Source organism: Mytilus edulis, chromosome 4, assembly GCF_963676685.1.
Source record: "Mytilus edulis chromosome 4, xbMytEdul2.2, whole genome shotgun sequence".
In the NCBI taxonomy this organism is placed as follows: domain Eukaryota; kingdom Metazoa; phylum Mollusca; class Bivalvia; order Mytilida; family Mytilidae; genus Mytilus; species Mytilus edulis.
The window spans coordinates 22786609-22798955 of NC_092347.1; the positions used below are offsets into that span (position 1 = coordinate 22786609).

Sequence of the window (12347 nt, forward strand, 5' to 3'; positions counted from 1 at the left end):
TCGTATGTGAGTTTTGAATATTTTTGACTTTTGACAAAAATCTTTTCTTTGTCACATATTATAAACATTACATACACCACAGATGAACATAACTCACTAGGCATTTAAGTGCTGACTATCGTAAAGGATTTATACGGAGTAATCATTTGGTATTGGACTTTGGACTCTGTGCCCGTATCGTTCCCTTAGACGATCAGAAGATTAAAAAAGACACTGATTACAACACAATGAAATCGGTAGACCTAGATACGAGTGAGGTGATATCTATAACACATGACGTTATTTATAATGATAATGATGAGTCTATCTCCGTTGAAAAAGATCGCACTGAGAATAGTAATTAACGCAAACATTCTAGTGGCGCTAGTGGCACAGTTTCCCCCAAAATAGCATCTGAAGTTATAAAAGTACCTGTAAGTAAAAAGGCACGGAAACAGACTGGCGAATCGGCAAAACATCCAGAAAAAAAAGTGCACCAACAAAAAACAAATCTCCAAATATTGATGTCGAAGCAGACATACATATTGATACAGAACTCACTCCGGACACCGTTGTCATGACAAAAATGATAAGTAAATTATCAGCAGATATGCGGACAATGTTTAGTGACGTTAATGATCGAATAAGTACTTTAGAGGGGAAATTAGAACAAAAGTTGACCCAGAAATTTTATCAGATTTTAGATAAACGGGTAAATAGTGAGTCATCAAAAATACGTAAGGATGTAAATAAGATTGTAGATGCACTGAGGTCAGATATTGATCAAGATCTTAAAGTAGTTGAAGATAAGTTAGATGGAGTCTCTAAAACAGTAGGTGAAATAGGTAGTAGAGCAACAAACCAAGCACAAGATATTTCAAAAAACGTGATAATTCGAAATCTTCCAGAGGGTCGGAATGAGAACCTAAAATTAAAAGTAGCGGCCTTATTCACCGAGGGTCTAAAAATAGCGAGAATAGGTACATTTAATGTTGAACGTAAAATCAACAAGTCTGGCCGGGATGGCGTAGTTGTCTCATGTAAATCAAGAGATGACCGAGAGAGTATCTTGTCAGCTAAAAATAAACTTAAAGTCAGCAGACAATATACAAATGTAGTAACATTTATATACACCCTGACATGACCCTGCAACAACGCATTGAATCTGAAAATATGAGAGTTCTAGCTAAAACTCTGAAATCTGTTAACCCAGATCTACGTGTGAGAGGATCTAGACTTGTTGACGAATCTGCCTGTTCAGATTCCCAAAGTAAAGTTCGTTCAAATAGGCGTCGTGAACATAATAGTCACACTGGAAGTTACGATCGTCATTCTTCAACCAGCCGACACAGGGACAGTTCCGATTACCGCACACAACGTAGTAGTTACAATGAAAGCTTCGACCGCCGATCACCAAGACACGACAGTGAACATTACATGCAAGACAATTCAAATCAATACCATGGAGGGAGATAGGTGAAAATAGGTTTTTGGAATGTCAACGGATGGAGTAAAAATACATTTTCTGACAATTTTAATGTTCGTTTAAATTCAGTTTCATGTTTAAATCTTGATGTTTTAGGTATAGCTGAAACTCATCTAAAGAAAGATGAAGTACTATGGAACGCCATGACTGCCTTATGTTAATGACTAGCATTATATGCAGTGCTCACACCTTTATATGCAGTGCTTACAACATTATATAAAGTGCTCACAACATTATATTAAGTGCTCACAACATTATATAAAGTGCTTACAACATTATATTAAGTGCTTACAACATTATATAAAGTGCTCACAACATTATACTAAGTGCTCACAACATTATATCAAGTGCTCACAACATTATATGCAGTGCTCACATCATTGTATGCAGTGCTCACATCATTATATGCAGTGCTCACAACATTATATGCAGTGCTCACAACATTATATTAAGTGCTCACAACATTATATTAAGTGATCACAACATTGTATGCAGTGCTCACAACATTATATGCAGTGCTCACACCATTATATGCAGTGCTCACACCATTATATGCAGTGCTCACACCATTATATTAAGTGCTCACAACATTATATTAAGTGCTCACAACATTATACACAGTGGTCCAAACATTATATGCAGTGGTCACAACATTATATGAAGTGGTGAAAACATTATATGAAGTGCTCACAACATTATATGAAGTGGTCACAACATTATACGTTTTTTGTTGTATGATGAGATTGATGTATGATGAGATCATTCGGTAAACTTCGTTTTTTATCGGAAATTACCGAATCCATAATTGGTAAATTACGGAAAATTAATGCCCAGCAAACAAATTTCAACAGTAATTATTATATATGTTTTCTTAAGGCAGTATACAATATTTAAAACTGATTGAAATAAGTAAATTAAGAAGTATGATCAATTTAACACAAATTTATTCCACACCAGGGCAGTCTAAACTTATTTTGAGGATCAGTTTCACCATATTCACAACTTAAAATGTATATAAAATTATATTTAAGTCTTTATTAAATTGCTTCGCCGAACGCAGTTGGATACGACACCAGAGGTCCAACCCTGAACAGTTCGGACAAAAATGGACACACTATTCACGCTTGAGTCAGGTCTGAATTTGGAATGTAATTAAATGTTTGACACATAATAGGTTTCTGACACAGAATAACTGTAGTCAAAGAACTAAAAATTGGTTATATAATTTGAATTTATACTTAATTTTTTGCTTTTGAACTACGCTGTTGCGAATTGCCCCACCCCCTCCAAAAATTAAAAAAATACCCTCCTTTTTTGTTGTTTTGTGCAATATACTATGCTGTTGCATACTGACCCCAACCTCAAGAGAAGAAAATGTATCCCCCACTTTTTTTCTTTTTAATTTCTGAAATCTGATATGGGAAAAAAAATCTTTACATATAATTTTAAAGCAGTGTAAGGGAGGTAATCAAACATGTCTGGATTACCTTAATATATTTGGATTACCTTCCTTACACTGGTTTCAAATTGTCTTAATTGACCAGTAACCAAGAAACCCTTGTTTTTCCCTCGTTTTTGCCTCTAATTCCTAAACGGTTTGAGTCATAACACCTCCCCCACCTACCCCTCCGAGCAAATCATAACCATCCCTTTTGTAGTTTGGAAACTTGTGGTATAATTTCAGAGAGATTCATACACTTAATGACTGGAAACTACAAAAATGTTTATTTCGACCCCCTTTTTGGCTCCTAATTTCTAAAAAGTTAAGACCATACCCCCCCCCTTCCAATTCTTTCTTTAGTGGTTATAAACCTTGTGTTAAAATTTGATTGAATTCTATTTACTTAAACAAAAGTTATTATCCGGAAAACATCTGTCTTCATCGACGCTGACGACGACGACGTGATAGCAATATACGACCATTTTTTTCATTTTTTCTTGCAGTCGTATTAAAACATGTAGATTTATACACATATATTGTGCATTTCTGAATAAATATATTCAGGTTAGGCCAAACAAAAAAGTACGTGTGGTTCCAGTTACATCTGAAAAAAAATTTGGGTAGGTAGGTAGGGATTTTTTTTTTATTTTATGTTTTTTTTTTTAAATTGAGTCTATGGGAGCAACATTCTGACTTTAACAGTGCTTAATGAAAAATGACAATAAAATCTTTAGGGTAGGCTATTATTAAGGCGAAAAAGTAGGGACGGTAGGGTTACTTGAACCACACATATATTTTTATTTGGCCTTACTCGGGATGGTAATTAAGATATGTTATGACCCAGTATTTTTCATGGAGAACCAAATATCTGTCAGAAGTATACTGTTCATTGCATTTTTTTATGTTATCAATGTTGGTCAGCAATTGCAAATAGAATTTTACTTAAACATTTACGATTTTCAATCATATTTTAAAAAGGCATGTCACAGCAATGTTTGGTGCAAAATAACAAGTTTGTGAATTTAAATTCTTTTAAGAATATAATTCGGACTATGCTATACATAAATGTCAAATTAGTTTCGACAATTTTCCATTTTTTTCCGTGAGTGATCCACATGAGAAAGAAGCCCCACAGAAACAATCAAGATCCGTCGTCAAAAGTTACTTTCCAGATAACGAAAAAAATATTCAGATATGAAATTTTCAACCTTTTACACTGATCCTAACATGGGATATGGGAAAAAAAATTAGTAGCAAAAATAACAGAAATCCCCAGACTATAGACAAGCTTGTATGTGAGAAAAATTAGAACGCCAATAACAACAACGAGAAGAATTCACAGGAAAACAATACTAGAAGTGTTCCATTAATATAATTATATTACAATTATATACTGACATAATAACGAGTATCGTTTTTTTTTGTGCTTCTGTTACAAAATAAATTGTGTGGACTTAAAATAAAATCAAAGAAGTGCTCAGCAGCAAATAGCATTCCTCTTTTATGTGTTGTTGCTATCATCTGGACCTAAACACAAATTTGAATCTTTTTTCGAGGTCCATTGTTATCAAAGAAGTGCGATCTAAAAGATATTATTCTTCTATGACTTATAGTTGATTATAATTATTTTGTATCTTAATGTACCTTAACCAGAATTAATTTAGGTCAAGTAGTTATCAAAGGTACCAGGATTATAATTTAGCACGCCAGATGCTCGTTTCGTCTACATAAGACTCATCAGTGACGCGCATATCAAAATATTTATAAATCCAAACAAGTACAAAGTTGAAGAGCATTGAAAATGACTCTTTTTTCATAGACAATCGTTACTATCCAATAATAGTAAATCATTCTTTTTTACTCACAGTTTGTTTCAATCTTTACCTAAATGCAAAACTTAGATGCATTTTTTATTTTATTAGTTGTTAGTGGCTTTGAACTAGCTGTCAGTAACTGCGATTACTCTTAGATCAGTACTTATAGTGTCTTTTTGTTGTTGGGATATACAAGTACCCGCCCACGTCCACTCTATTTTCTTGTTAGATGTATTTATATTTGTACCCATCTGATGAGTTAAGCCTTTTACAACTGAATTTCATAGTTCGTTCTTATGTTGTTCTGCTACGCCACTGTCCCAGGTTAGAGGGAGGGTTGGTATCCCGCTAACATGTTAAAACCCGCCGCACATTCTGTATATATGTGGTTGTCCCAAGTCAGGAGGAGCCTTTATTTCAGTGGTTGTCGTTTGTTAATGTGTTATATACATGTTAGTTTTTCGATCGTTTGTTTGTACATAAATTAGGAATGTTTTACGTTTATCATTACGGGGCCTTCTATAGCTGACTATGCGGTATGGGCTTTGCTCACTGTTGAAGGCCGTACTGTGGCCGTTTAGTTGTTAATTTCTTTGATGTCATTTTGTCTCTTGTGGAAAGTTGTTTCATTGGCAAGCATACCACTTTTTTATATATATTAACCGTGCAAACTGACGAACAAACTTAGTAAACGTTTTATTCATCCCCACAAACTCAGTTTTCATAAGAGATGATAACTTTAAATGAAGATGTTAAACTGGGTCTTGAAAGGGTAAATTTTTCTTATGAAAGTTTATATGTCTATCTATATAATACTGCTGATCATATTTAGAAGACAAACTACTTGGCGTGCTAAAAAGCTTGTAAAAAAATGGAATAATTGATGTAAAGTTATGTTAAATACCCATTTTCCATATCTGTTAGATACTTATTCATGTAAAATGCCAAATTCTGAAAATCGATGCCAATATTGACTCTATCATGACATATATAAGCTAGCGTAATATGGCACTTATGTGTTATAGAAAGCCGACTGTTTTATTTAAAAGGTAATTAAGCTTTTTAAAAATTGAGTACGGACTATAAAGTGGCACCTTGCTAAAGTTCTTCAGTAGAAAATGAACTCGAGGAATATATCATCAAATTTTCCTTCGATATTTCATTAAATAAACATTTTATTATTTAACTTGCATTTTGCCATTCGTATTTCTTACGACGAATAGAACTACTTCAATCATTCACCTCTTAGTTTCATCTTTTCCATACTTATTTCAATCAGTTTTAAATATTGTATACTGCCTTATGATAACATGACTTTAATAACTGTTTAAATTTGTTTGCTGGGCATTACCGTAATTTACCAATTATGGATTCGGTAATTTCCGATAAAAAACGACGTTTACCGAATGATCTCATCATACATCAATCTCATCATACAACAAAAAACGTATAATGTTGTGAGCACTTCATATAATGTTGTGAGCACTTCATATAATGTTTTCACCACTTCATATAATGTTGTGACCACTGCATATAATGTTTGGACCACTGCGTATAATGTTGTGAGCACTTAGTATAATGTTGTAAGCACTTAATATAATGTTGTGAGCACTTAATATAATGGTGTGAGCACTGCATATAATGGTGTGAGCACTGCATATAATGTTGTGAGCACTGCATATAATGGTGTGAGCACTGCATAATGGTGTGAGCACTGCATATAATGCTGATCATTAACATAAGGCAGTCATGGAGTTCCATAAAGTACTGTTTGTAAATGATTTTAAATGGTTTGGTCATAACAGAAATGGCATACATAAAAACGCCAAGTGTGGGTCAGGTGGAGTTGGTTTTTTAATTAAAGATTATTTAATTGAAATTTTTGATATTGGTATTTTAGACCAATCTTTTGAAGGTATTTAATGGTTGTACCTGCATCACAGGCTGTCAAATTTTAGATTTAATATATGTGTTTGCTATCTCCCACCTGATCACTCTACTAGGCAAGTAGACAAGGAACTATTTTTTGACACATTAATTTCAAAGTTTATGAATTCCAAAATGATGGTTTATTTTATATTTGTGGAGACTTTAATAGTAGATGTGGCGATGAGTATGATTACATTCCTGGAGTCGATTGTATAAATATGAGAAGTGTTATAGATTTTACACGTAATAGTTACTGTACTACATTTATTGATTTTTTAACAAGTAGCAATTGTTGTATGTTGAACGGTAGAGTTGGTACAAACAATGACTTCACATGTGTTTCATCAAAGGGTCAATCGGTTGTTGATTATTGTATTACTAGCTATGAAAATCTTCATTTTTTTCAAGACTTCAAAGTTATTAGAGCTTCGGACTTAATTATAAAATCTAAGCTTAATATGACTGGGTTGGATGCGAGATCGATACCCGATCATTCTTTGTTGTATTGTGAGTTAAATATCGGTGCCTCATTACCGTCGTGTCATACCTCAGGAAATCGTAGTCCTGAATTTATTAAGTTTGATGTAAAAAACATACCTTCAATTTTTTGTAACGGCGAATATATACATTTACGACTTTTAGATACTATCAATGGTCTTGAAACAAATGAAGTATCCCAATGTAATATTGATCAAGTTTATACTGATTTTTGTGCTATTGTCAGCGAAGAAATGAATCAGAAATTGCATTCAAAAGTAATTGTCATGTCTGATAGTACGTATTGTAATAAGAGAAAGAGAATTAAAAAACCTTGGTGGAATGATAATTTAAGTGTATTTTTTAATGATATGTGTTGTGCAGAAAAGTTATGGAAAAAGGGCAAATTGTCTCGTGTGTCTAGTGTTGAGTTAAAGTCCAGTTTTGTGTCAAAACGAAGGGTTTTCGATCATGAGGTTCAAAAAGCAAAACGTAAGTACTGGTACACATTGCAGCAAGAATTATTGTTGGAATCAAAAACTGATCAACAAACGTTTTGGAAGAAGATAGGTAAGATAGGAATTGCTTCGGAACGCAAAACTTTAATACCAAGGGAAGTTGTAGACGCAAATGGTAATGTATCTTCAAATGTTGATGATGTTTTGTTAAAGTGGAAATCGGACTATGCCGATCTACTTAATCAAACAGGTAACCAGGTTACTACGGATAGGAACATTCCAGTCGATCATACCCCTGCCGTTTTGACAGAAAGCGACTTTCTTTTAACAGAAGAAATTTCGTTTGAAGAGGTTTTTAATGCCGTATGTAAAAGCAAAAAAGGCAAAGCCTCTGGTGTAGATAATATTCCAGCTGATGTTTTATGTAACCAGAATTGTATTATATTTTTACATAGATTGTTTAATTGGTGTTTTAAAACTGGTAAAGTCCCAGAGATGTGGAATAATATAATTATTAATCCGATACCCAAAAATAACATGTCAGATAAAAGAGACCCCTTAAATTATAGGGGTATTGCTTTAGCCCCAGCTTCATATAAATTATATTGTAACATATTAAACTTGAGGTTGTCTCAATGGGTTGAAGATAATAAGTCCTTAGTTGATGATCAAAATGGGTTCCGGAAGGGAAGGAGTACCATAGATCAAATATCTCCACTTACTAGTTTAATCGATGTTCGCAAAAAACTACGAAAATCCACCTTTTGTGCATTTATCGATTTTAAGAAGGCGTATGATACGATTAATAGGACATTGTTATGGGAAAAACTCACATCTCTGGGGGTTGATGTAAAAATGTGTATGGCTATTAAGTCCCTTTATAATGGGGTCAGGTGCTCGATCAGAGTCAATAACTCAATACAGATTGGTTTATTGTGAACTGTGGTTTAAAACAAGGTTGTCCACTTTCTCCTTTATTATTTAACATTTTTATAAATGAATTAGCTGTATACTTAAAATCATTTGATTTTGGTGTTGACATTGGGGGAGAAAAAGTATGTATTTTATTGTATGCTGATGATATCGTACTGTTAGCATATACTGAGAATGAGTTACAAAACCTCTTAGATGAGTTATATCATTGGTGTACTGACAATAAAATGACTATTAATTCATGTAAGAGTAATGTTGTCCATTTCAGAGCGACCTCATTTGAACGATCAAGTCACGTCTTTAAATGTGGGGATATGAATATTGCTACTAGCAGCGAATATGCTTATCTAGGCCTTAGGCTTGTTTTAAATGAGTTTCTAGACTTTAGTATTACTGCAAAAGCAGTTGCTAGGTCAGCAAACAGAGCTCTAGGTCTAATTATAGCTAAGTGTAAAGCTATTGGTGGCATGTCATATGGCGTCTATAAAAAACTATTTGATGCACTTGTGAGTCCTATTGTTGAATATGGTGCCGCGATTTGGGGCTGCAAGAATTTCTCATTTATTAATGCGATTCAAATGAGAGCGTGTAGGTTCTTCCTTGGTGTTGGTAAATATACACCTAATCCAGCTATTATGGGAGACATGGGGTGGATTCCAATTTACCATACTCAATGGAAAGTAATTGCAAGACACTGGCACAGATTAGTAAATATGGAGCCAGATCGTATTAATAGGAAAATATTCATATGGGCAGATGAGGTCAGTCTGAAACATAGAATTGTGAAAAATTGGAATTTCATTGTTAAAAAACATTTCACGGAACTTGAATTGGTTGACTTTTGTAATACATGTACAAACACTAATATTAATAAAAATATGTTTATTGATACAGTCATGTCAAGAATGTTTGATATTTATATTGAAGAATGGAAAAGTATTGTTAGTTCATCCTCTTCCAGACGGGGAAATGGGCGTAATAAATTGAGAACCTATAATATTTTTAAGCAGGAGTATGTTGTAGAAAACTACTGCAAACTGTTAATGCCTTTTTGTGAAAGAAGCACCTTTGCAAAATTTAGATGTGGGGTGGCTCCTATTAGACTGGAAACTGGGAGGTATGAAAATTTGCCGCTGGAAGAGAGATATTGTTTTAATTGTTTTAATACTGTCGAAGATGAATATCATGTTATTTTACATTGTCCTGTTTATAATGATCTTAGACAAGTTCTTTTTACTGAGTCTCTTAAAATTGATGAACATTTTAATAGTTTTACAGATTGTCAGAAAATGGTATTTTTATTTTCGAATCAAGATATTATAAGATTATGTGCCAAAACCTGTAATTTTATTCTTAAACGACGCCGAGAAGTTTTATATTGTAAATAATAACTAAATACTTTTGTTGTATAATTTTACCATTCAGGTTTAATATTTATTATGTACATATACATATTCTTTTAAGTGATTATCGTCTCTCATAAATCTGTACAGATTGGCTTATGTATACAAAATGTATCTTTTATAAATGTATTTTATACATAAGGTGAGACGTAAATAAAGTATTGAATTGAATTGAATTACTGTAAATATGTAGTTTTAATGGCAATAAAGATTTGAATTTGAAATTGAATATAATGCTCAATATTTGCCATTTTATTGTTCTTCAATACTTTTTAAAGATTGGCACGATATTAAATCTAATTAACTAGGTTTGTGCAACATATATCAGTACTTAACTGATTGTGATTGTATCAAATTTCAAGAATCCTCATCCTGTCGCAATAGGGAAAACATAAATGTCGGAACATATAAAGTCTTTTTCTGAGAAAATCAAAAATAAAAAAGTTACTATACATCGAAATACTAAACACAGTTTTTTCCTGATTGCCAAAAACGGATTGTTAAAAGGCATCCTTATTCCTGGAACTTAAATATGTATCAATATAAACACTCAGTGGTGCTTTGAGCTGATCACTAGACCGATCGTCTGCGTTCGGCTCGTTTGCATTTTTATAGGAATCATATCATATCATGTATCATGGACGGTAAGAAGTTTTGCAAATCATAATCAACAAATTATGATCATTGTTTTAATATTTAAGTGACATTTTTTTTTTAAAACAATTTCAGCTAAACGTTTACATTAGTAAAATTGAATACCGTGCTCATAAATTATATCACTAATAATGATTTATTTCAGTAATGACTCATTTGGTAATTCAAATTTTGATAAATTATTTTATAAAACAATGAATGATATAATGAAGAACGAAAGGAAAAGAGAAGAAGTTACTTTCAAGATATAGTTATCTTTTTTTCGTTATGAATACTTTAATTTCTGTTTGCTTAATTTTACGTTTGATATTTCTATTAATTAATCTTTTGGAACGAGACGCTTCATTTCTCTCAATACCGTATGTGTTGTAGCTATAACAGAAATAATAGTCCGGAAAATTTTATAGTTTTATTTGAATAAAGTATATAGTTTTATTTGAATGAATTTTAGTAGCATACATTAAAGTTACTGAAAAAAAACCAAAAAATATTATTGAAATCTTATTATCACTATTATATTTTAGCTGAAAAAGTAGTAGCTTGCTGTCGCTCTACGTTCACGTTGGAAACGCTTGAAGATGCTGCTCAAGATTTAACGTCCTTCCTATTTAAGAAAGTTTTAAATAAATGCTGCAGCATAAATACGATCTTTTTGATAAGATTTTGGTTCGGGATAGCAGGTAGTGTTGCTGCAATGACGGCGGTGTATTCCAGAGAATGCGAGGCGAAAAACACAACTGGTATTACGCTATATATTGCTGACACCTGTGGAGCCAAAGGAAACTTATCCGATGTGGCAAGCGATTTGACCGTTGATATAGACCCTGCACCAATTCAATGGATTTTCAAAATTTTGATGATGACAATGTTTGTATTTCTCATGGTGCAAACTTCATACAGTTGTAGAAACTGTTGTAACTGTTGCAAAGCGTGCTTCGTTTTGTGTCTTGAAGAGGGAACAAATGCCAAGAGATTCCGTTTTTGTCTTGTAATAATTTATAAGTTTATAGTCATTCTAGCAGACATCTTTGTTATTTGTGTGATCCTTATCGTATGGATACATAAAGGTGTAAACGATGCTGTTACATTCCTTCTATTTATTTGGGACCTTATCAGTCTTGTCTTAGCTGTATATCAAATATACAGCTTGACGAAGAAGGGTATAAACAATAAAGCACTATCTGACGAAATTGATTGCGATGTTGCACTTTCTGGCGAAATTGACAAGACAGGCGTTAACAGTTAATTGGACCAGATTATACATTGTATTCCACTGTATAGAAGGTTACCCGTTCTAGCTTTAGTAATATGTTCGTAAAATTTAATGCTTGTTTTTCTGTTTTTAGTATCATTATACAAATGTTCAGATTTTTATATTTTTTTCTATTTCTGTGTAGAAAAGCATATTCGAGACGATCCAATACTTCTCTGATTGGTCATTATAAAAATATGATTTCGCATGATTGCCAATGATAGAATTGGCCACTAGAGTAACTAGAGTAAGATGACAAAGAAATCTTAAACAACTATATGTCACCGTATGGTCTTCAAAAATGAGCAAATCCCATGTTGCATAGTAAGCTGTATAATACCTCAAAATGACATAATCAGAGTTACATTGTGTAAACAGATCAAACGAAAAAAAATAAGTGCTTTTATATTAATGAACAAAAACAAACACAAACATAGCCTATTTTTTGGCACTTTATCCTTAACTTCTGACAGTGGTGTAACTGTACATCATAAGAACAACGATAAAAACTTGTTGAAAAG

At 32.9% G+C, this 12347-nt stretch overlaps 1 long non-coding RNA gene across 1 annotated transcript; it reads left to right on the plus strand.

Moving 5' to 3' along the window:
• Positions 1-10415: 10415 nt before the first annotated feature.
• On the plus strand, positions 10416-11948 carry LOC139519238 (uncharacterized). The gene is made up of 2 exons (XR_011663542.1): positions 10416-10564; positions 11099-11948. It is a non-coding gene; the product is annotated as an uncharacterized lncRNA (long non-coding RNA).
• Positions 11949-12347: the final 399 nt, after the last annotated feature.